Here is a 27,266-nt window from a genome sequence, read left to right as displayed (position 1 = left end):
GACGATCAGCTCTATCAGCAGTTGATAGGACGTACGTCAATCAATCGAAAACGGATTTACAAAGGAGGATAGAGGTTGTAATTTATATCCACGTGTTTTTTACAAGAATTATTTTGAACATAATACCTTTTAATTTTAAAACGTAGTCTGGAGACGTAGTGTAGCTAAATAATCCTCCTTGCTTGGTTCTATATGCATGTAAATATATTTATATCTACATGATAACTTTTTTATTTTGCGCCGCGTCAATAAACATTATCTTATTTTTTTTGAATGCATAAACTAGACATTCGCAAAATTTGTTATACTTTCTCTTTTGCATGCCACAATCCTTTACATACAACAAAAAATACACTTGACTCTCATGTCGAGTCAATATTCAAGACCGATTAGTATTTTTCAAGTTCACGCAACGAGCATTCTTACATGCCGTGAAATTATGCAGTCCCGCTTTGCAAATATTTCTTACATTTTATTTAAACGGTTAAGAATTCCTCGCTTGAAGAAACATTTACTCGGTAAATAGCCAACTATCATACACAAAAAATTACACAGCGCAGAACACTACTTCTCGCAAATCTGTTTATTCATGGAATCTGTTAACGTTGCGTTAGAAAAAAGTAACAAAATGATAATCTGTACCTTTAGTAAAACATCAAGCTGTAACTTATTGCCACTGCGTTAACTCTCGAGCGAACGGAAAAATTACACAAAAATGCGGTTAGTGCATTTGTCTCATGTCGTACAAAGGCGCGGCTTACGAAATATGTTATTTAACAAAATGTGTAATTCCCATCACATAGCAAACGGAAACTCGGCCCGTTTAGGTATCCACGTTGACACATTGCGTTAGAGTTGACAAAGAATTCATTCAGACCAGCTGGTCAATCGGAGTACGCATAATGCACGCCTGCACTTTTCGTCACGCCAGTTGCCGCGATTTTCGTGCAAGAATGTTGCCGCTCTAGCCTTGATATCTAGATATCTTGTACGCTTTTCAGCTTCCCCTAGAAGGTAACTCGCTACCGAGAAAATACATCCGGCCACCGTGCACCGTACGCGGTCACGCATACGTTTTTCCCGTGTTTTCCTGCGCGTTTACACGTTCTTCTAGCCGCGTTGAATCGCGTCGCCTAATACTCTTTTCCTGTTTGCCTTTACGGTCGACTGCGCCCGAGATACGACGTTACTCGGCGATCTACGACTTCAAATCACCTCGAGCGATGTCACACTTTCCTATTCGCGTCTACCTTCTTTTATGCGCGTGATCGTGCATGCGTGACCGCACGGCAACCACTCGGATGCGTCTCGAAACTCCGTCAGTCTGTAACATTATTTTTGAAAGTTTTGGTTTATACGATTAACCATAGAATACTAAGAATGAGTAGAAGGCATGCAACGCATGTTATTAAAATGTATTGAATTAGAAATATGAGTCAATAATTATAAATTTTCCAATATATATCTATATTATTAAACGTTTCTCAATATTTTATTAAAATTTTTAGCGCAAAATAAGTAATTAATACCGTAATACAGTAATTAATACCGTATCTCTCTTTGTGAAAAGAGTATGTTAAAAATATGTTATGTAATTTTAATAACTTTAATTTAAAAGAATCAGCAGCAGGCATTTAGCATTCGGCATGGCGTTTAAACATATTAATTAATTTATTGGCATAATTATAAAGTTGGTAATACAAAGTACAAGAAAGTGAACATATAGATGAGGAATTCTGTCATTACTCATTAAATTATATCGAAAGGCGTAGTCAGTGGGTCACGCACTTCTCTGTAATCCTGATGCAACGTAATTGCCCTCGTTGGCTTTTCAGAGAGGAAGCACGCAATACGGTACCTTATAGTTAACTTACATTCGAAATTTCTGTCGGGATTTAATTAACGCCACGTTTATTGAAACGCATTACTTTGTGAAACTCATTAGATCTCTTTTTATCTAGAGCTAAGAATATACACGTAAAAAATCTTGTGTGTATCTGAATGAATATGTTAATTGATTTTTTAAAGAGCATGAGGATATAATAGAAAGTTTCTAAATTTAAAAATATTACATTCGTATATACTAAATACGCGCAAGATACTTCAACTAATAACGTCAAGGGGTTTGCGTTAGATAATCCGACATTACGTTAAGGCCGTTTTGTAGGCAATTTCCGATATACGAAATTTTAACTTTCTATTGCGAGAACGTAGGATGAGCGGGTGAAGTTTTGCGGCAATTGGCGATTTTTGCAGCAGTAAAAAAGCCACGCTCGCGCGCGTGCAAAAGCTACTCCCGCGAGAGTCCGACTTTACGTAACGCCATATTTTCGCTTTAAACGTAAAGCCCGGCGTGTTACGACTGTCGGATTCAGCATGTCGTTATATTGTTTAAAACCGGCAATCTTTGTATTATCGTCTATCGATGCGGCACCCCAACGGTTGAGTAACGGAGAGTTACGACATTCGTAAAACTCGTTCACGACTCGGTCGCTCCTCGGGGCCCTCCTGCCTCTCCCGTGTTTATTTTGCCCGCCGCTATTATACGGTTTCTTTCCACGGCCGGAGGAGAAAGAAGGAAGTAGGTAATCCCGGCTCGCTGAATCTGGAACGAACGACTAACGATGCACCCCGAGTGCGCGAGTGTATACGTAGCTTTTATGACTCTCGACTCGAGAGCCTGTTTCGTGGCGACTGGCGCGGCGATTCGCCTGCATTGATGCATCGATGCATCGTGATACTCGTAAACCTCATGAAAATTCCAATACTCTTCAGTGCTTACTCGATTCTTTGATTTTCATATTCTTCAACTGTTTTTACAACGATGCAATTGACTCAAACTGAATTTTAAACTCGGCAAAACCGAGAAGTGCAAAACAACATTCATTAATCGAAACTTTTTATACTATGAAATCTTTTCGTATAAATCCAATCATATTAATGTTATCAAAGTTTGCGTATCTATTTATACATAAAGAATATTAGCCATTGTATAATATTTGCAGAATAAAAAAATAATTTCCTGAAAAAAAAATTCAAATAATTTATATAACTCGCATATTTATTTAATTGCATTATGTTTCAAATGTACATTAGCGTAAGAATTTTCTATACGAGAGAGAGAGTGTAATGGATATAGCGGCATTAGAAAAATAATAACGTAGGACAGACAAGGAGATCTTCATGCGGCTTGCTAACGTGGAACGAATGAGTGGAGCAAAGTATCTTTTATGACTTGGGTTGAGCACAGCCTCTATCTTGATTCGTGATCTTAATGTGTCAGTGAGGTACGCATGCTTATTCACTGTACTGGATTCGCGCATTACCAGTGATGGACTTAGCGGTTACTCCACACTGCTTTCACTGTCACGCTTACAACTACGCAAGCTATTTTGCAAATATTCATTGTAACTATCCATTCATATATAATTGCTATTTCGCAGGATATTGGTATCTTTTCAGGTCACTGCTTCTTTTTATTTTAACTTATTTTGATTTTACATCATGTTAAATACAAGTCAAAAATTTATAGCCAGTTAAAGAGTTAAAAGTAAGTTACTGTGAAAGATATCAAGCATATAAATATTATAATATATATACATAATATTTAGTAAAAAATACTAATTGTGAATATTATTGTTATATGTACTCGAATATGTATTAATCGTGTACCGATAAACATGATGAAGATTATGATCGCTAGGAACAGTACGTACATTGCTCGCACAAAGTGTCTGCTTCTACTTAAACGGTTAGAGTCGAGAAACAACTGTCTACTTAAACGCATTCGCGTTTCTAGCTTGACCTGAAAAAGGGAAATTAAGAAGGGTAATCTAAGGGGATCGATAGACTTATGGACGTCATTTGTTTCGTCGAGGATGAAAAAGGCAAGATAGAAATGGGTAGGCGTTCGTGAGGCTGCAGGCTCACGTCTTCCTTTCTCTTTCTTTTCTCTCCGCGGTTCTCGCTCGTGCACACCCTTCCTCTCTCTCTCTTTCTGTCTCTCTTCTTCTCTCTCACACGTGCAGTGTCAAGTTCATCGTTCAACGTTCGTCCTACGTGTGCTAACGCACTCGGCTTCGCTTCCTCTTCGGCCATAATTATGCCTCTTGCGCAAAAGCTTATACGGCGATGTTCGTGTCTTCGCGCAACTGCGTGACCGACGATGAGAGAAACAGAGAGAGGAGGAGAGAGAGAAAGAGAGAAAGAGAGAGACCTTCTTAGCGGTCGATCGACAGCTTCGAGGTCGCTTTTCCATGCACTTCCTTCGCTATACCTTCCCTTCTCGGGAGCATGTCTATTAATATTGAGAACAAAATGACTTCATATACATTGACTTGTTGTGTAACAATCCATCACTTCAAGTCTATTCAAATAGACTTTGCAATATATCTAATTATATAAATTTATTATACCAAGAAAATTATAATTTGTATATTGAAACAATGTGAAGACGCAAAGTAAAAATAAAAAATAGAGAGGAGAGGAGAATAAAGGAAAAATTTATTACATTTATTTGAAATTATATATCGGAAAGTAAGAATAATATTTCAAAAAAAAGATTAGAAATATTTTTTAATCTAACAGTTCTATGACGTGTTTTAATACTTGCTTAAATAATAATACAAGTCGGGGGACAATGGGAGTTTGAAAAAATTCTATGTCCACATAGAGCGCGATGTATGCAGCTGATAGGTGTACATGTATGTTTATATTGCGAATATATATGCATCGAAGGAGGAAGAGGAAGTACGATTTGACAAAGTATTATCGATACGTGACAGGAAAGTCGAGCCTTTGTTATATTACATGCGCGTGGGATTGCCATTCGTTGCACGAAGCGCCGCTTTTCTTTCGAAGAAGTATCGCACTTTAAAAGATTTCGAATCGTAGGGTCTATCTTTTACCGATGATGTCTTCGTTAATGAGATTTCGAATTTTAAATATATAAGAGAATATATGCGAAAGTATATTCTGATATTTTTACAGAGCAATTAATCGTATAAAGTCAATCTGTATATAGCAAATATTTATTTATCTTTAATAGTTAAGAGATAGGCAATGACAAAATGTAGTTGAATTCAATACAAGAATTAGATAAATCTATTATTCGTAAACTCCCTTTTAGATACGACATCGTACTTGAAGCGAATCTTGTAAATTAGGAATTTACTTTATTTTTATGCCAAGAGTTTCGATTATAAATGATTTCACAAGATCTCACAAGATCTTTTCTTTGCGATAAAGGGGTGCGGAAGTTATAACAGACAGTGACACACGTTATCGATACGCGACAAGAAACTCAATTGATCGTCCTCCCCCATGACAACAAGCCCGTATGGTATTGGTATTCGTTGCGTGGCTCTTCAAAGAGAGAAATAACCAAGCAGGATGAGCCAGGACATTGGTATGCAAGCTGACTCAAATAAACCACCGTCGGCGAAGAGTCACCGACTTTGCGCCTCTGGGTTCGTGACCGCCGGCCGTAAGTCACGGGACTTGTGCCGCGATTTAAAGGACCGGAAACTCCTCGGAGTTTCGCGTCGACTATTTTATAGCTCGTCCTCTCAAACTCGAGCACGCGAGTCAGTTAACTTTCGCCGATCGCGGATGCCAATCATAGCGCCGCGGTTTCGACTTTCCTACGATTTTGCGATTTTTATCATTCTACGAATGTTCCGACGAAAATTTCCTTCCCTCAGCGGCACGTACGATGGCGTGGCGCGAATTTAGCACACGAGTCTTTACAAAATGTGGGTTTCACTACATTTACATCGCTCTACTTCTAAACTAAAAAGAAAGGATCAGATATCCAATTTGCGAATAATTCACCATACTATGATAACTATCTGTAGTGCACTCTTACATATTTTTCCAGATAAGAAGCACACGTGAACTGTTCCATATATGCGAAAGATTTTTAAAGACAGTATACTTTTCCGGAGGAAACACGGTCACGGTTTTACTGAGTGGCCAATTACACGGGCGATATTTTAATTTACAATCGGGCGCGTAACAATAACGCGGTCGTGTGCCGCGATGGCTTTTTTTTCCATCGTTATGTTAAATAGATCGGCGGTATGCATAATACGATGAAATTAGAATCGCCAACCTCTTTAGTCGCGGTGCATGCGAGAAAGTCCGCCACGGTTAGAGAAATTGTGACGCGACCGGGAATATGTCGATGAATGCAGATGCTGACCGACAAACTATGCTTCACTGCGCTCTATATGGATGTGTGCATCGGTGAATAATGCAGAAAGGCGAGCGATATACTGTTATATCTTATACGCTGTTTGAATTAAGTGAGACATTTAACCTTTCCTTTCGTTCGCTTCCGTATTTGTGTCGGTGTATGCGAGAACGTCAGGCATCGATGTTTCACGTCATCGATATTACTACTACAACATCAATGAAAAATGCTTGACTGTAAGAATAAAGAGACGGGATGACAGCACAGTTTACCAAGTGCGGAACGTAAGGAATAAGATATTATTTTAACACTTCAAAAGCGTAAGAGAGCATGTCGGATTTGACGGCTCTGACGAAAGATCCCCGATCGACAAATTCAAATCATAATTAAGCATGCGCGTTTCGACGAGCACAATGGCTTTTAGTAGCCGACGTTGCGACACTCATTGTCATTCCCGACACATTTCTCCTTTGTTCTATCCATCTCGCGGCTATCTGCCTCTCCTCTTCGCGTGTATTTCCCAATGTGCAACGCGACGGCCCAACCCTCGATTCTTCCGCGTCGTATCATTCCTCTTTCGTTCTCGTCTAGTCTTTCCTCGTTGTGTCGTTCTTTTTCTATTCATAGAGACAGCGGGTATATGTATATATACGTATATAATATATATATATATATACATATATATATATATATATATATACACGGTCAGGGTGCTGGGCGCGCCTTTTCGGCCGCACCCTGCTGTCATCGTCACCGCGACATAAGGTTGTGATTATCTGACAAAGGCCGATTCCACGCTGCCGCCTAATTGAATGAAAGCCATTCGTGGCAGTCCGCTCCTCGCCGGATTAATTCGCGGAACGACTTAATTTGTACGTGTAAGGTTCCAATTTTTATCTTGTTTCTTTTTTCTTCTTCATAGTCTGCATTTGGTGTTGCGGTTGATCATCCCTTGAAAAGGATGCTCAATTTGCATAGGTCTGCGAAGAATGCGATAGTCCCAATCGCGTTGTAGCTTAATCTTGTGCACAAGAGAAGGCATGCCTTCATTAATTCACTCGTTCTCACGGATAAGATACAGCGATAGTTCTCTAAAAAAAAAAAATATATATATATATATATATATATTTTATATACATACACACATACATTTCGCTTCGTATTTTTGATGCCGTATCTCCTGAAAAAATTGCCGGAGAATAAAGGAATCCTTGTAGCACGTAATTGTCCCAGGATTTCTACACGGTGACCGGCGGCAGTCTTCGACGCGCGATTTTACCACGAAATACCGACACGTCCAATCATCGCGCTGAAAGAAGGGACAGCGAAATTGTCGAAAATTAATACTTCTGCTTCGGAGTGGAGTATAAAATTGCGGGGAAAACGCGTAACCTTTGCAAAATTACGAAGTCAGGTGCTTAGCCTCGTATCGTGCGCACCCACCATTACAGCTAACAATATACCGACGATTTTCTCGGTTCGTAGCATTCTCGTGGCCTAGGTCAGCTTCGGAGTCAACTAAGGAACGGATAAAAAATTCTTGAGTCATTAGTGAACGCAACGTTTATTACATATTGTAGATATTCGTACTAGTTGAAAAATGCACTTTTGTCACTTATATACCTTTCTGCTTCTCAGATAAGTTCAAATATTATATAAAAGTTACAATAGGAAATTTTCTTGAACTTAGAATTAAACACATTTAATATTAAACACATTTATGTTTTCTATCTTTGATATATATTCGTATTCGCAGTGCAATACTCGTTCATAACGATAGAAATGACAAAGAGATTTATCGGCGTTATTAATTACGAACGCCACTACAAGGGAACCCTCAATACGAATGAAGCGATTAAAAATGTTTATTATAATTGGCATGGCGCGATTGAACGGCCCGCTCTCCACGTTAGACCAGGCCGTACATTTCACATCGGGCACTTTAATGCGGCCGCCGCCTCCACCTTGGCGAGAGTCGGCTTACGCATTTTCGCGATGTTTTACGCGTTAAATCGGTAAGCCACTCGGTCGATTACGAGTCGTTTATAGCATCGCCGTTCGATTAACGTATTTAATTTATCGGCTAGTTTACACGCCGCATGCACGCGTGTGCCTGCGTATAGTTTAGACCTTTATTACCTCGGAGATATGCTAATGCGAGAGGATTGTACCGATCGAAACGGACAAAGCCCTACTCGAGGAGACTGAAAAATGGGGGTTGAATTCTCCATTGTGATCTAAAAGTGCAAATATTTTTCTTCTCGACTCTTGAGAGGGTTCAGTCTCTTCTATTTTGTAAATAACATAAAATCTTGCGATTGTGTAAAATTTTGTGCGGATTACAAAAGAAGCAATTTACTTTAAGAATATGTGTAATTTTATACAAAAACTTGAGGTTGTTTCAACATTGACAAATTGCTTTTTTTGAAAATTACTCTAAATTGCTTGAGTTTTTAGGTGTGTAATATTTTAGTTTTAAAGTGAGTACCAGGATGTCAAGAAAGAGAGCGAAAGAGCATGACGAAATCTCTTTCGGGGCGCCGATACATCTAAAGCCGAGACACTGACAGTTGAAATAATAAACAGATTTCTCTTTCTCTCTTCTCAGTCCGTTTCCTCGTGATGCTTCTATTCGACGTGCGCAATTATCTTTGTAACGCTGCAATCGTGGCAGCGATGACGAAAGGACGTCGCGCTAGAGCGCAACTGGTAACATCCAAGACGGAAGATTTAGCTCGCGGAATTTCGTGCTGTTAACTCCCTTCGGAGTTATTGCCACAGGCGCGCGCGTTAAAAATTAGCGCTATTTAAACACGCGCGAGTGACTTTACCTCGCGCGAATAAAACGGTACACGAGTGTAGATATTTCGCGAGCTCAGTGTAACGCGAGGAATCTGTTGAAATGGATGGGATACATGTCGCGTCATTACGTGGGATACTTTGTAACTCCTGAAATATTGGAAATATCTTGAGGAACACCGTTTCCTAGTATCTTATTATACATTTTACTATTTAAGTTCTTCCTGCAGTGAATCATTGAAATGCTTAGTCAGCATTGTGATATTATTTTAACGAGTTAATATCTAGATTTGACTTGAAGATCTACTTTCTTTATCATGTATTTAAAGTGTTCATTAAATTATTTGAGGTATTGATGTTTAAAGCTTTTTTGTTGCTTATAATGTCAACTTATGATGAGGCAAAACATTTAGTTGAATATAAGCTACGGTTTAATCTCTATGGCTACGATTAGTAGGTATGTATCTTTGCTCATTCTTAAGTTCTACGAAATTCTTATAATTTCAAGAAATATATATTTATACAAACAAATTCGAAAGTTTTTATATTATTGTTTTACAGTATTTGATACGAAAAAAGCGCAAAGTAGAAAATAAAATTGGCACGACGGGGAATAAATATGTTTGCGAAGAATTGATTTCGTGTGTTCTATGTAGAAAACATTGTTTATCAATCTGAAATTCATTCACGAGATGTTCTTCTTTGATAGTGTTCGTTAGATGTGGACTCGCAGATGTGTAAGAGTGTTTGAAATAACAAGTTCTTCTGGACGATGAATTCCATCGGCGAATACGATTGCTTTTTCACGGCAGACGGGAGGTTAATTTCGTTTATTGGGCTAGCAGGATAAATGGGTCCCTCTGTAACCCACTTCGAACAAATCGGTTCTGCGAGATTTTATTTTGGGCGCGTTCTCCGACGACCATCATTTGTCGCTACTGAGAAAATGTGAGCTCTCCAGAAAAACGGCCGTTGCTGGACCAGTAGAATCACGTTAATGTTCCAAATAAAACGTAGGCCTTGAATTAGCGAAGATTGTCTTCCCTCCCATTTAAATTCTTTTCCGAATACCTGAAGTTTCCAATGCTCTCCGATTTTCAGAAATGATGGCCCGTGATTCTTTATCGCCGACGTACGTAGACTCACTGAATTACGCACGTTCAAAGTTCATAAAATTATTTATCAATATCTCGCACGATAACTTATAGATGTCTAATGATGATTAAATTACTTATAAGCAATACTCATTAGTTATAAGGGCGCCCACCCATCTCACCGCTCGCAACTCGTCGGCTCGTCGCTTATCGCTCGCCGGCGACGGTGCACGCGGTCTAAGAGAGCGGCAGAGGAGGAAGATTGCTCGGTGCCGGTGATGCTGGTGGCAATTCCGCCGTGGCAATTACCAGCGTGTCGAGTCGCGCTATCGGCGGACACGTCGCGGCGGGCCTCGCCGACTCGTAAACACCCGGGACGATAGTCCGTGGATAGTCGCCCGATTTTGCCGGGCGATAAGGGCCCTTTAAAGGGCGCGTGAGGGCGGTCGGGCGAGGAGAAAAGGGGCGAGGCGATGCGCGCGGTGCAATCTTTAGTGCCGCTGCAGAAAACGTCATAACTCGTATCTGTGCGCTCGCGCGGCGGGCGAGTGCAGGCGCGAAGTTACGACTGCGCGGCTCGGCAAGGATAACGCGGGAATATATCCGCGACGATAATTGCGAGTTCGTTGCCTGCCTTGCCTGCCTGTGCCACGCCGCGCCGCGTCTAGGTAGACGAGAACGAGCGCGCATTCGTACCCTCTTTCCCTCTTCGCGCCGGATTTTTTTCCCTTTCTCTTTTTATCCTTCGCCCCGTCGGTCGGTTCGTCTCTCCAAAGGTTATGCTCTTGCGAGACAAGTTGAGCAACGGCGAGATTACCTGTACCTGACCGATCCGGTCGGTCCCTATGCGGTTCGTGAGTTTAGACGCGGATCGACACGGAAACTGCTCGGTCTTGGGCTTCGCGAAAAAACGAATAATCGCGACGGAGTACCTTCAGACAGTTTACTTTCGCGAGAGAAGGTGCGGTAACGCCCGCGGATGATATTTTGCTGAAACTTTCGCGATAGAAACTCTCGGAATCGTCCGTGGATCTTGATAAAGTTTTCTCTCGACGTGGCGTCGATTTGATGACAAGAAGATTCATAGCATGGAATAATGTCAGTTTAGTCTCGAGGGAAATCTTTTACTGATAGATTTGAGCGCTCCTTCTTTTACTTTTTGAATGTATAGGATTATTTTTCGCAATTATGATCGGCCAGACGTGTAACATGAAGAGGAATCTCGCGCTCACAACTGGGTTCAAGCTACGTTTTTTACTCCAAGATTGCAATAAAGAATCGACGTCGCGACTTTTGTAGCGACTGTAGGCCTTTTAGCGATTTTGCAATGAAATCCGCAATGATAGATACACAGTAAAAAATAAAATGTTAATTGTAACATTTTTCAAATGTCCCAGAAAGTCCACTCTAAATTTTATGTTAAAATAACTCATTCATCGTGTGTTACTTGTTGACAAATTAGAAATGTTAATTTATTGACACTATATTTTACATTTATATGTGTTCTTTTAACTTTAAGTATAATGTAAAAATAACTTGTACAAAATGTCGATATAACATTTTGCTCCGTCTGATTTAATGTAACTCTTACGAAATGTATATTATATATTTTATTTTGAGTTATATTAACACATATTTTAGTAAATTTGATTATTTTATATGTCAAAGTTTACGATTATTTGAAGATTTACTTTAACTTTTGTTTATGTTAAAATAACTTTAAGACGTGTTGATTTTTTGAAATAATTATGTTAAAAGAACTCAAAATAATATTCAATTTCTAAATGACATACATAAAGTGTTAGTTATCACGTTGACATAAATATAACACATGAAAATGTTACGAAAATAATAACATAGCTGTTGTATGTTAATTTTACATTGAAATAATAGTCAAATCTTGGTAACACAAGAAAATTTTAACATTTGGACGCACGATTTTTTACTGTGTAGTTATGTAACACTGATTTCGCATTACGTGTCGTCTCCTCTTCGATTTTATAAGGCTTGTGGTAATGATAGCAAAAATAAAATGAAAGACCGACGCTTTGTTAATTTTAACGGAAAGGTGTATTTGTGAAAAAATTGTGCATAAAAATCACTGTGAGAAACCGTAATTACCGTCCTTTCGTAAAAACTGTTTCGGTAAAAGTGGTCGCTAACTGCGGCGCTAATAAGAGACTTCTAATTCCAAAATTCGCTGTCTCTTTTAGCTATCTTCTCTCTTCCCTGTCCCCTTTTTCTATCCTGTCGATTGTCAGCAGCGCGATCATTATTGAAAAGCCGCGCCGCGTGGATTATCCCCCGCAATAATGCTTCACGGTCAATTAAAATGCGCTGTTGGATACTGATATACTGCAAATTAACCGACCCCGCGTTGCCGCTTAATCAGCATATTTATTGCTGGCCACGCAATGAGAATCGTACGCGGGCGCAGATACGATACGACGCAGCCTCAATGTTGCAAGTAGTGTGCCCCAACCTCATTCGAGATACCTTTAATCCTCTCGAGGGGGGGCAGGATGACTCGGATACCGGGTCGTATAATGGGAAATCACCGGTGGCGAGTAACTCGGTTATAAGTCATGTTGCTCCACTCTCCTGTTCCTATAAACGCGCGTGCGTAATATACAGCGCCTACGGAATTTAAACTTCCTCCCTTCTTCATCTCACGATCGCGGCCTTCTGACGCCAGCCAAGATCGAGCTTTTTTCCTGCCTGCATCCCTAATTTATAACGCAGAATGTTCGTTGGTGGACGTCTTTAAGCGTGGGTGACAACATTCCTCACCAAAATTGGAAATGATTCTTTTCGGTTAACATAAATATTGGCGCGCGAATATTTTCCGAATCTCTTTTGATCAAGAAAAAGAAAAGTACAAGTCGGTAGTACCAGTCGTTTCTTCAAAATCATATTCTCCATCATTACATGCTAATTATAAATAGACTAGATCTCTGACGACTCGATACCTATTTACGCGATTAGCGCATCATCTTATTTTTAACACCCAAGGTTAATTGTGATCAGCGTTAATTTGCCGCATGCATAACGCGCATCGTGCGTAATTGGTAGACGCATAAATTGTCCCGTGATAAAGATTTTCGCGAGGAACTCGAGATAAGATCGCCGCGTGAGACGACGAGGGCATTAGTGCATCGTTGAGGGGGGGGGGGGGGAGTCTGGATCTTTTTTTCTCTGCCTATCATTTTTAAGGGCCGATATTAATTGCGGATGGCGTTAATTTACAGCGTAGGTGTCACGCTTCCTGAGATGTATATTCCAATAAATCGTTCTACAATGCGGAGCGGAGTAATACCACGCTGGCGTCTAGACCAGCTCGATTTTTTATTCGCCGCGGTATAGTCCGCGATATTAATTGTGAGCGTTGTTGATTTATATAAGCATTTATAAAGTCCTGTTGCCAGATGAAATGCACTGCGATAAGCGGTTGCAAGATCATGGTGCAAGATGAGGGCGCAAAGACAAAGATCGCGTAGCGGGCAAAGCGTTTACTTTCGCGTATTCAACAACGTGGTAATCATATTCCGATTTCATAGGTACATCGAAAGGTTAGAAAATGATTAATCATACTTACGTTTATAACTTATCGATACTTAAGGAACATGTAACATATATGTTACACGCGGTTAACGTTATGCAAAAATGAATTAAGCAATAATGTGGAATAACATGAGTTTTATAGAATTGCTTAGAGTTTCGTGTCGAATCAGTTATAAAAATCACAATTTTTTAAATTTTGTGGATTTATTTCATTTTTGTGTGATATGTGGAATATCTGCATGAATGTAGACAATGAGATTTAAATTGGAATGATACACATCAGTCTCATAGAGAGAAATTAGAAAAGGTAATTAATTCTAAGATTATTAAAGAATCTAATTTTGGTATATTATTATCACATTATAGAACATTGTAACTTTTACATTCTTGTCAGCAAAGAAAACAATCGTATTCACGCGAAAGTTGTATTAGAAAGAAAAAGGTGCTCTCGCTTTTATCTCAGTGCAATATACCGGCGGATAAGCTCTAAAATTCAAGGTGAAACGCTTCGCGCGCGCGGATAGAAACGCGCATTTAAAGACTCGGACAAATTGCGACCTGACCACGTGTCCGCCTTCTTATACTAATATGCGAACACGTTCGCCGTCGTAGCTCGCGCGCGGAGGGCTTTCCTCTCTACATGAGGCTTACATGCAACTTACGTACACACGTGTACAACTGTGTCGAGTTCTGTACGGTTAAGTGTAACTACGTGCTCGTAGTTATACGCTCGTAGGCTACCGCATGCGTCCAAGCTCCGAACGTTACGTATACAGAGTATCCCTGAGCCGATCGCCTTTCCTTCTAGCAAAATAAACGCTGTGTAACATCTAAATGATGGACTTACGTCGGAGAGACGCATTTCAATTTTCCGAGACGTTTAAATAAGTTGAAAAAGATTCGTATGGATTATATTTTGAAAAATATTGCGTGAGACGATATCTATCCGGAAAATAAATAAGATAGGCGATCGAAGCCTGTTGATAAAACTAACTTATCGAAAAGTATCTTGTATGTCTTATGCTATACGTATCAGTGATTCTCAGCCGGGCGTTTCGACCAATGTATTTTCCGCGATTACTGTAGCCCGCGGCTTCTTGCCAGGGCATGTAGATAGTACAAACGATTTTATATGCTCCTACTTAGGCATTATCGTCTCGGTCTCGCAAAAATCCTCTCCGTTCCGAGGCCAGGAATGTGTTAGCGCGAGACGGAGATTGAGAAACTCTGGGCTACGCGCGACTAGGAGTCCGCCGGCGGGCCTGATACCGGATTATCCGAGTAGAAAATGTAATGGAACGAGTAAAGTTTGCGTTCACGCATCGTTGGTCCCGTCTCGTGTCTGGCGAGGGAGGGCACCGTAAGAACCGTCGACACAGTGCAACACCAACGCGATTAGGTAACTGAAACCATATCGACGTATGCACGCATGCTACTATGTGGGTGTACACCGCCGGCCGGCGTAACCACGTTGGCGCGTTCGCCACGCGATGTGGCAGGATAATGCACCGATAACACGGTCGACTCGCTGAACACACTCTCGATCCAGATTCCACGAGCCAGCCTAGTTTCCAGGAGAATCGTGCGAAACGCGATCGCGCTCCTAGTTTTTCCTATGCGCATTCGTGACGGCACTTTCCTGCAGTCTCGTCCACGGAAAGATCACACTTTTCTAGATTTCAGGACGATATCAGCATTTATAGAAGTAATAACCTCTGAACGATCCAACGTGATGAAATATCTAATTTGAATTTTATAGAGTTTCTCCGTAAAATTTTTAGACAGCTGTTGCGCGCGATATTTCTTCAAATTTTGACACATTTATATTGCAAGCGGCATTAAGGCCGCGTGTTGTGATGAGTTATATGACTTCGCGCAAGAGACGATCGTTAGGCATTAAAAGTGGTTTTGAGTGGCGTAGCGCGGCTTAAAATTATTACGTCGCCTTGCGTGAACGAACACGACAGTTTAACGATCTTCCTAGGGCGCAAACGAAGCAGAAACTTAGTTCCGACGATTGATCGTCGTGACCAACCAGACTGCCGTTGGATAAATTAAGGCATAACAGGTAAACGGCTCGTTAACGATACTCGACGATGAGCATGTTGCGTTATTGTCGGTCAATTTGTCGCCAAACTGAGAGTCATTCGATTCTCGTGTATCTACGCGAGTCCGCGAGGTTGCTCGATGGCATTATACTTACTCTCTGATCTAACTTAATCCGGAAGAAAAGCTGCTAGTCCACAATCAATCTTTGTCAAAAGCGTCTTAGTAATGCAGGAACGATAACGTGCGAGAAAGCACGCGGTTTTGTGCGCAAACTCCTTGCAGGGAACGGTATTTACTGGAAAACGTGACACGCAAGACTGAGGAATATTATGAATTAATCCATTAAAAAATATGATTTTAATGATTTTTTATAAATGTAATATTAATTAGACTATGTATAACAAACGGGAAATATTTAAATATCTACCTTTTATTTTAATAAGCAAGACATACCTATCTTTATTTAATTATAACTTATCGAAACGCTTATCGACTCGCCTCACATTTTTATATATTTATAATGAAGAATCGAATATATTTTTACATGGTTTAACCTCTTTTTGTTATATTTTTCAGAAGCTGAAGAAATTCGGACCAAGTCACGGAAAAAGAGCGGCAACATTATCAGTGAGTCAAATCGTTACTTACTAGTATTTTTTATCGAGTCATATGCTCGATTAACGTCACTTCAATCTTTTCTCTTTCTTTTTCTTGTTAGATTTGATCGTCTCGAATTGATTAATTCCTGCTATTTATTTCCTTGAAAGCGTAACAATCGTTACACGTATGAACTGTATAAGCAAAATACGTAAATAAGTTTTAATTCCTTTTCTTTTTAAGAAATACAAAAGAAATTTATAAAAATACTGCAAAGCCTGATTACGTAATTGTTACTATTTTGTAAAGAGAAATATCTGAAATTTTATATTGTCTTAAAAAATTACGTATAAAAATTGTGTGTGATACTTGTTCTATTTTTATTTTTGCTTCAAGTTCATACAAAATTATTAAAAATTTAAACTACGCACAGAAAAATAATCATTTTACAGCCAAGAAAAGCACTTACTCATTTTATTTTACTTCTTTTAAGTAAGTTTTCTTTTAAACAAGAATATTTTCTTACTAATAGTTTTCAAATATCTTGACACAAGTCAAGAATATTGTTTTGAGTAAATGTAATTCTTACAATGACTTTATGGTAGATTTGCGGATATACAAGCTTACCATTTACTTAATTCGCAAATCTACCATAAAGTCACTGTAAGAATTACGTTTACTCAAAACAATATTCTTGACTTGTGTCAAGATATTTGAAAACTATTAGTAAGAAAATATTCTTGGTTGAAAGAAAACTTACTTAAAAGAAGTAAAATAAAATGAGTAAGTGCTTTTCTTGGCTGTAGAATGATTATTTTTCTGTGTGTATAATTACATTAAAACTTTTAACACTTTGAGTGCTATGTCACCCATATCTGAGTGACGCGTAAATTTCCGCAAAGTTCTATTTGTGAATAACGGTCTTATTTACCAATCAAGAATAATCTTACTAAAGATTAAAGAAATAATATCAATATTTTTAAGACATTAAAAAAAGCAATAAAATATAAAAATATAAAATATAAAAATGATATAAAAATGTTATTAGATTTATTAAGTTTAATGCTGAAATCAGCTTGGCACTCAAAGTGTTAATGGAATGTTTGTCTCAAGGTATGAAAAAAAATATGTTTCATAATGCATCTACAAGATGCATTATTGCCGACGAAATTAACTTTTATAGGATATAGTGCGTCCATTTTATTGTTATTTATTTAACATTATTAACTACATAGTGACGCTATTCGAAGACGTAAATGTATTTCTGTAGAAAAAAGCTATATCTGTCCAAGAAACGATAGGTTAAAGTTGTTATAGCGTTATGGAAAGTGGCCCGTTACTTCCGGAATTAATGGATCGTGAAGAATTTCCAATCGAATGGCGTTTCCCCTCTTTAAGCGCGACTATAGAGCGTCGACGGTTTATAAAGTTATTATTGGAAAAGGTATATGTGCAATCATAGATTCTTATTCATTGTTGATGATTGGAGTAGATCGTAGCACAATGTGAAAGGATAAACGATACCTTGACGCACATCAACATTTATCAAAAGTTTTTTATTTCGCATTTTTTTTTACGTCGGTTAAATGACTAAGCTCGATATAAGAAGAAATTCTCGTCAAAATTGATCTTCCTCTTCGCTTGTATACTGTAATAAATTATTTAACGTTAAGTGGTAAAATCTGATTGTGTATCTGAGAATATAATATTTAAAAATAGAAACCGACCATCCGCCTCGGTGAATTTGTAATGTCATTCGTACGATCATCGTAATTTTCGCCCATGGCCTTCTTTTAAGTTCGACAAGGTTACTACCGGTTGTGATCTATCGATAAAGCACAATGTTGTAGTCATACTTGGTCCATCGCAGCATACTCATTCATCTAAAGAAAAAAGGAATACAAAGCAAAAACTCATTATTTATTGGATAACTTATGGTGAAAGCTTTTGTCCACATTTATACATAAATTTATCATAATGAAGTATTGAAACTAAGCTGAGACTTTGAATCTGCTAAGATTATATTTATTTATTTATTGTTTAGATTTATTTACTTTTTAAGAACAATTCAAGTCGAGTTTAAAAATTTCTTTGCATACGTAAAAAGCATCGATAAAAAAAATACGATAAAAGAAAAGGTAGTACGGTGTATCTTTTCATCGCGCAGATTGCATTCAGATCATTCGACTTACCGGGTTTCCGGGACTTTTCTTGCGCGCGAAGGCGGGCGTGGACTACGAGCGTTGAAAATCGCGGCTGACCCGTGTGCTAGATATTTTTTTCCTCGTGACGCGCGCTCCTCCGGGGCCAGCCGGCTGGCCGACTGTTCCCGTCGACTGTACCGGCGGCCATGCATCGCCGATGAGAATATGACCCCGGCACGTATAGCTTGAGCCTCGAAGTAAACTACATAGGCGTTGCGCGCGTCTCTCTCGACTTTGCCAGGCGAGTCGGTGGTCGTGCGAGTCGGTGTCGTCGGCACGGTGCTTCGTGTGGCGTAGGTGATGGCGGTGCCTTGCCTTGGTGATGGTGGGAGTACCGCAAGGGTCAATCCACGGTCCACCATTATATTCCCTCGGCGAAGTCGTGGCACACGGGGGCCTCGGAGCGGGTTCACAGCCACGACGACGACGACGACGACGACGACGACGATGACGACGACATTCGAACACTTAATGGTCGGAATTTGTCTGGCCGGCAGGTACACTGACAGTCGGTAGAGTTAGTGACTCGAGTTGGTTATAGAGACTGAGATAGGTGGGATAGAAGAGGATGTAGGGGGATCACAGGCGAGGAAACGTCGGCAGAAATCAGAAATATGGATCAACCTCGCGAAAAGGGATTCTCACGTAGCGTTACACAAAAATGAGTTAAAATCTATAGTTTAAAAAATAAGCTGTCTATGTAACTAGGTTGTTAACGTAAAATTATATGTTTAGTCTTTAATTTAATCAAAACTTACTGAGCAAACTCAATGCTTATTATAATTATAACAATAATTAGCTTGCAATAGTAACAAGTTTTATATGATAACGTTATTCATATGCGAATTGTTGTAATTCCTAAATATTGTAGATGCCTGTATTCAGGCATTTCTCATTTTTACAATTTTTTCCTACGAGATTTTACGCTGACGTATTGTTAAGGTCTATCGTGACCGTGAAGTCTAACGTGAACCATTTTAAGCGTTTCACGTTAGAAGAAGCAGTTAATCGTTAAGAAAGCGGTTAATCCATATCCATCATCTACACAGTTAAGATTCTAATCATCTAATTAGCGGGATTGTTAACGATGGAATGATCGGTAATTCGTGTATGTGTGTGGTGCCTCCGTGTGTACGCGAGTACCAAGCGGTCCATCGTCCTTTAAATACAACTTTGACCTTTAAGAGGGGGTGGAATGTATCGTTTGCAAAAAAAAAAATCGCCACGAAGAAATGACTCTATCGTAATTAAACCATTGACGTTGGAGGTACCGTAAGGGTCAATCCACGGTCGAACATCATATTCTTCGGCTAGGAGCGCGGCTTTAGGAGCGGGTTCGTATAACTGCAACACAACGTTCGACGCTTAATGGTCGGAATTTGTCTGAATGGCAGGTAACACTGACAGGCACTCGGTTTAAACTCGGTGAGTGGAAGGATATACCGGTTACAGAAACCCGCGGTATCCAGAAAGTTCGCCGGTAATTCAAGGCTCGCCCGGGTCGCCGATTAATGTATCGATCATTAGACGATGCCGATCGAGAGGCGACTTTTTCCCGCGACCCAGCCAGCCGCCGCGATCGCTTTAAAGTTCAAATTGAAGCCTAAATAACGAGCCAGTGACTTGCTTTCTCTTCTCGTTTTCTTTCTGGTGTATTTCTTAGCGAAATCTAGGGCGGAAACAAACAATTATGCAGAAATTTAACGAAATTTTCCACAATAAATACATTTAGACAAACAGACAGATAAATTCTCCGTAGAAAGGAATTAAATATTTGTATTTAAAAATAAAATAATTTTTATCAAAATTTAATGGAGCATTATGTTTTTCTACAGATTGAGAGATATGAAGTACTTTGGTACAATTTTCATTTTTTTTCATATTTTGGATGTAAGTTATAAGAAAAGGATATTCCTATATTATATATACCTAAACAACTTTTTAATTAATATTACACATTTATATTTTTATATTAACGCGAACAGTCTCATGATAATAACTCCTGCACATGACGATGTGTTAAATGACAGTGTTTTATTTATTGTAAGTCACCATTATGCGCTTTACGCTCGTACGAAAAGCTCTCGCTTAGCGTCGAGCCTTAAAAACCGGAATTTGTCCGAACAGGCAAGTACACGAGTTATGAGTTAAGAAAGTAAATAGGAAGTTAGGAAAGTCGTTGAGGGAAACTAACGGACGCGCGTGGAATGGCCAAGTGGCTGACAGTCCCTCCGGACCTTATCATTTTCAGTTTCGCTGACCACTTAATGGCTGTTGCCAGTTGCCAATTGTCGAATGATATTAACTCACTGGTTCGACCGTTTTCTCTGATGAGGGAACGGCACGAATCGACAAATCGATTTGTGCCACGAAACCTATTGCGTCCGATAGAACATGGGAACAAATTGCGCTTGCAAAATAATATTGTCGTAAACGTCGAATCATCAATTTAAAAAATTTAATATTTCGAATATAGTTGAAGATTTTTAATTTCAAAATATTTTATATTGAATTCAAGTGAGCATTTACGCGTTTATTTTCTTTCTTCGAGAACATTATGCACACCCATGCATTTTTTTTAAATTATTATCTATTATTACAGTTTGATTAATGTCTTTAACTTTTCTATTGAGTTAATTTAACTTCAGAGAGACAGGAAATCAATATTAAAAATGTATTTGTTATTTTATTTAATAGATTAATATTACTGATTTAATTTTCATTTAAAAAAAAATCATTATTTCTTTATCAGTCAAATTAATCAAGTTGTAGTATTGTACCGTAAATAAACTGATTAGATCACAGGGGAAACGTCAAATACGAGGATCCCATGACAAATTTCATTCGCGGCATCGAATCAGTCGGCGATTCTTCCGCCTGTCTGCAATCAGGAAAAGACGAGTTCTCGGACGAGCTACGTACGTCTGTTGACCGATCGGTACAATCGGTGTGCCGGTTGTGTGCGATGCCTTTTTCGGCGAACTGTGAATGTAGCCTGAGGTCTGGCATTCCCCTTTCCTCGTCGTCGCTGGCCGGTTCGTCCGGGGTCACCGACGAGAGGTCACGTCGCTCGCATGGCATCAGTGACTTTTTCATTTTTACCTCGTATCCGCTTCTTCTTTCTTCTCCGGTCCCTCTCCTTCTCGATAACCACACAGGCACGTGCGCGAGTAAGCTGCCGTCTCGTTTGAAGAAAGAAGATCTCGCATCTGCGGTGGCTTTTTAAAATTTTCGCGAATCCGATGAACTGCGTTTTTTATCACTCAATCTTCGGTTAGAAAAGTCTAGAGAACGTTAAGCATCTAAAAAGAAATCGTAAAAAGATTACAGCATTGGAAAGCTTAATTTTATTTTTTGAGCATCTTTTAATTTTTTTGTGAATTTTTATGTTATCGGAATGAGCAATTCCTTGGCAAATCTTTTTGTAAGCTTAAATCCCGAGTAAGTTATTTACATTGTTGTCTGATGTATTAATTTCTCTTGATTAGAAAGAAGATAGATAATTCAAAGACAAACTATGCGGAAATACGAAGGCGCAATGAAAAAGCCGCAGTCCTTGTGGACAGAGATACGTTCGAGTAAAATTGTCGAGATTCCACGTGTATCTTTGAAAAGATAAATTTATTTCGTGACCGGTAGGTCCCGCTGCATCTTATTCACCGCGCGAATGCACGTGAATCACGTGGATCTATGTGATGCGAATGCGTCGTTTAGCAAGTAGAATGCACAAGTCTCCACCGCTCGAGAACGGCATGCCAAAAATATAGAGTTGTATTTCTTTTACTTGCAAAGTATCCTAGAATGTGGTAATTCCGTGATTTTGTAGCTTCATCCAGTACTTTTAACAAGAATTAACGGTATTGATAGATTTTGATGCAAAGAAGTTATTTAAGAAAGGATTATTTCGTGAATTCCGCTGTGCAGATGCGACTTACGGAAATTACGATCGATCGATTCACATGACAATCTCTTTTCGCGAGTAACGTTCCCCACGCTCGCCAGTGGTCAAAGGTACACCCGTATAATATCGATGAAAATACCACTTGCGATGACGAACCGCGGCTTTGCGGTGCAGAGGGAAATGACGGACATACGACAGGTTACCGCGTACACGGCACCGCGTACACGTGCATCACTGACGCGAAAGGATAAATACCCTCGATTAGCGATTTATTTGAATTCTCGATGCACACGTCTCTCTCGTCCGAGTCCTCGGATATATGCCGATTGCTCGCGCCTCCTCGGACTCTCCCCATCCTCTCTTCATCTCTTCTTCACAGCATCCGCCGCCCACCTTAGCTCCCATCGTGCTGCTCTCTCTTTCTCCCTTTCTTTCTCTTTTTCACTCCTTCACTTTCTTTCCCCTTCTTTCTCTTCTACTCATTCTCATTCTCTGTCCTGTTTCTTCTCGGTTGCCGTCCGATCGTCCGCGAGGCGGTGCGAATCCACGGCAGGAGCGCGCGGTATGCCATGCGCTGCAGGCACGATTGCCTACGACGTGGATTGTCAAAACCTCGGGGAGGCACCCGGCGAGGTGGTGTACCGTTAACCAGGCGTTCGCCTATCGAATATTCGACCTACGACCTGGCGACGTTCTCTCAGTGACTGGCCGCGCCGAGCCGAGCCGAGCGGCGCCGCGCCGTGCCGTGCCGCGCCACACCGCGTCGGCCGGTCGGCGTGAACGCGGAAATGTACGCGCTGCATCGAGCGAAGCCCCGGGTGACCTTACCCGGAGTAGTACGTTTGTCCTTAAGTCGGGACAACTTACAGGACGCTCATCCGTTAGAGACGCGCGCGCGCTTTCGAACGGACCACGACGAGCTGCTTTTTTATTGCCGTTTGATACGCGCCACTGGTCGATGACCCATCTTTCTCGTCGTAACTAGTTTCTGTCTCTCTCTCTCTCTTCCTCTCTCTTACCGAGACTGATGGACGGAGGATAATTATGGTAACGTCATTTTTGCGTGACGCGTAATGAGGTAGGATTAATCAGATAATCGTGACATAGGAGAGAAACGCGATACCGCAATATTTTCCGATAATTAATTGTCGTAATTTAATGACTTTATGATAATTAATATAGGCATATTTTTTTCGTTTAAAATATTTGCTAAATTAAATTTATATTATACTGATTTTCATCTTTTATTTTATAATAATTATTAGGTTGAAAATAATAGTATAATGTTGTAATAATGATATATAACATTTTTTTTAAATTGACGTATTATGTACTTCATATTACTTTAGCAGATACGTTACGTATAAATGTGAAAAATAAAAACCATTGCTCTAAGGAGATATATCGTCGTTCGAGTGTGACACGGTTGTTAACGTGCAGAGACGTGTTCTTCAAAGGCTGCTTACTTTTCTATGAGTTTACGTAACTCAAACGAAACGGATATGGTAAAAGGGACGATAAGAAATCTCCATCGCTTTCCTCGACTATCGACGAAGCGAATCACGAAGCGTGTCACGATTTAATGAAAACGGGACAAACCTTTCCTAGAAATAATATCGCTGCCACGCTTGGATGACGATTTAATGGACCTACTTAGGTATGATGAACTTGACCTGGTATTTGGAGTGGCTCAAACTTTCGAACCTCGATCTCGTGGAGTCGGAGTTTAAAACGTAGAAAACTTGTTCTCAAATGCAACAGAAACGATATTCTTTTACTCATCTTGCGTTTATTCGTTTATTCTCCTTATTACTTTTTTTCAATCTTGAAACAGCAAGAATGAATCAAACATACGTGCAATAAAGATGACATTAAAATAAGTATTTTAAATTAGGAATATATTAAATTAGGAATATATGCAATGATTATGAATTTTCCAATGATCTGTTCATATATTTTTTTACAAAAATGCCCAATATGTGCTATGCAGAAGTGTATCGAGAAGGACAGCGATGTCTGCATAGGTTTTTTATTCCTTCAGAAAAGAGATTTATTGTTTTAAACATGTAGCCGGGTGCAGCTTGAAACGTGTAGGCACGCTTGCTCATTGACATTTAACTTTCGAAATTGAACAGAACGACGGCGATCGGCGCGTGATGAGGCCTCTTGTACACTATGGTAAATACCATTGGGCAGGTAGAGCTAACATTTAAATGCCAGGACTGCTCCGCAAGACGTACGACTGTGCCGCGAGATGCACTTGCGGACATGTTTTTCGCGACGCATTTAATCAGAAGATCATAAAACTTCTCACAAATAGGCGTGTAACATGCATCTTTGTAAATGTATTATATATTTAAAAACCAATATTTTGTCCTTTTCTTAATACATTATCTTTATATTTAATTGTATACATTTATTTATTAAAAAATAAGAAATGTAAAGATTGCATTAATTTCAGATCAGAATCACCCGGAAAAAGATATTTTAAAAATATGCCGTTATAATATTTATTTCGCCAAAAAATGTATGGTAAGAAGTCTTTACGCTCAAATATTAAAATTCTGCATAAACAATCTAAAGTACAGTAATATAGCTGTTATTTTTCATTCATAACTTATTTGAGGTCGCTTCCGCGATATGATTCATGCGTTTTAAGTGTCTCGTCTGTTTTCTTCCTAATATTACAAACGACCATTATTGCTTTCGCGGCTACTGTGTTCCACTGTGGTTACGAGCGGGCGTATCAAGATACGCATCACGATATTTATGACGAGCCTGCATGTAAACCGTTCAGCAATTTATGTCGAGATAAATATTGCAAGTCGCTCTCCGACCTTCTCCCCGACATTTCTGTGCGAAATTACTTCTACCGTGTTAACACACGCCTTGCAAGAATTTATCGCCGCGAAACGTGTGAGAAGTGTCACGCGATGCATTTTCGATCTAAGCGCGGTTCCAGCATCTTAATAACAAGTTGCATACAGCTTGGAGAAAGTATCACACGCGTAACTTCTGTTTATATCGTCAAAGCACATCATTATAATTGAATAGTTTAAACTGTAACATATCTCTTTGAAAAAGGTATCGCAATTACAATTATTAGTTTATTTGAAAAAATTACTTATACATGCACATAACTTTAGTCAGATAAAATATAATGATTGAATCTTAATTTATGTAAAAAACAGTTTTAAATATTATTGACACGTGGAAGAAATGTACGATGCGGTATATTTAAATATCGTTGATATACACATGAATATTGTTAACGAATCGTATAATCGGCCGGTTAATAGAATGTCTAAAGTTGCGGATTTCCTAGTAAAGGAAAACGAAGGAAGATCTACGACGAGATCCCAAGACCTTAATCCGTCGATACGTAATGGGATATAATGCGAAATTAGCCGTTCACTATGTACAGTTACGCATTACGCTAACAAGACTTACTTCCGATTATAGTGAGGGGCCCCTATTGTTCAACCGAGCCAGTAGTGTACCCCTTAGTAGTCCCAGACTCCGGCTATTCCTATACGGTATCCATTTATCTATCTATTCAGCCGCTCCGTATAACACACGATAGATTCCACGTAATCTCGCCGACACAATGGCTCGAAGGGCTGAGATATACTGCGAACATAACACCGCGATCTTTTTTGATCACCTTACGCGCTCGTGACGCTTCCGACTGTAATTTGATAAATGCAACTAGCTTTTTTTTTTAGACGACTCGCTTTTACCTTCTAGAGTCTAGACATATGAACACCGCTAAAAGGAGCATAACTTATGAGCATTTGTTAATACAGCCTTTTACTTGATTATCAAGATACTTGATTACTATAGGATATATCCGCGATACCAATATAATCTAATTGTTGAAGTAACGTTTAACGCTACGCTGGAGTAACGATCTCATGCCATTGTACTTCTGACGCAACTGCAAGATAAAAGTATCTACGTGAATTATCTAGTAGACGTCGTTCCCGTCCGCGATGCGTTTGCATTTAACGTAGTTAAAATTCGGTTTAGCGCAATTAGCCGGGTTAAACGGTCGATATGCAATCTCGAATGTAATTTGCACCGGAAGACTCGTGAATTAAGCTCTGCGGCAAGAAATCAGAAGTAATGGAAGCGGCCGAGGGAGGAAAGAGAACGTTGAAGGAAGGTATATGAAGGTTGCGTATCTAGAAAATCCATACTGTGTAGAGCGAATTCGAGTTTGATTTACAGATTGAAAATATTGCTCCCACGCTTCTCTGGTATTGTACCGATAATATTAGTTTTATTCATAAAATTAACAATACGTTTAAGTATTAAGAATTCAGGAGAACTACAGGATGTGCTTCTCTTCTTCCAATTTTCGCAATAATCTCAATTAATTTTGAGATCAATAATAAATAAGTGTCAGTGATAAATTTTTCTTTAAGTAAGATGCACGTGCGGTCATCAAAAGATGAGAAAAGAGCCGTTCAGCGGAAGTTAGCAGATGCTTGACGAATTACGATATATCTAAAAGTCCGCGTTGTAAAGTAAATCAAAAGTATATGCGCTATGAGACTATACTTATTGCCTGTAAATATAGCTTAGTCTGCCGCTCTGGCGCCTGTCATACGTGAAGCTAAGTGTGTTCGTTCGCGGAGAGAAAAACCCAGGTTCCATCACTGACACCGTAGCGCTCCGAGATATATGTGTGGGTCAGAATGAACCTTAGACACAGAGCTCTCTAGGAAAAGGCCTGTTTGTCTGGCGAGTTACTACAGATGCTAACGGTAGCTTCGACGGGGTTTAGTATGCGCGATCTGTTGCCTCGACAGGAAACAGAATCCCTCCCATTACCGAGAGGAGATGCGGCGGTGAACCGTGCGCGA

General features: G+C 39.5%; 1 protein-coding gene across 3 annotated transcripts in view; it reads left to right on the top strand.

Moving 5' to 3' along the window:
• Sano (CABIT domain-containing protein serrano) overlaps positions 1 to 27,266 on the top strand; it is a 127,168-nt gene that overhangs the window by 23,657 nt on the left and 76,245 nt on the right. For all 3 annotated transcript variants that reach the window (XM_071703970.1, XM_071703968.1, XM_071703969.1), the window contains exon 2: positions 16,273 to 16,323. The gene's annotated coding sequence lies outside the window, so the exon portion shown is untranslated. The remainder of the gene's footprint in view (positions 1 to 16,272; positions 16,324 to 27,266) is intronic.

The sequence above is a fragment of the Temnothorax nylanderi genome, unplaced genomic scaffold (genome assembly GCF_030848795.1).
Source record: "Temnothorax nylanderi isolate EJ_2023f unplaced genomic scaffold, tnyl_v1.0 TNYL_tig0038_pilon, whole genome shotgun sequence".
NCBI lineage: Eukaryota > Metazoa > Arthropoda > Insecta > Hymenoptera > Formicidae > Temnothorax > Temnothorax nylanderi.
Note: the sequence above shows the minus strand (reverse complement) of the source record. Positions and strands in the feature narration are given on the sequence as shown.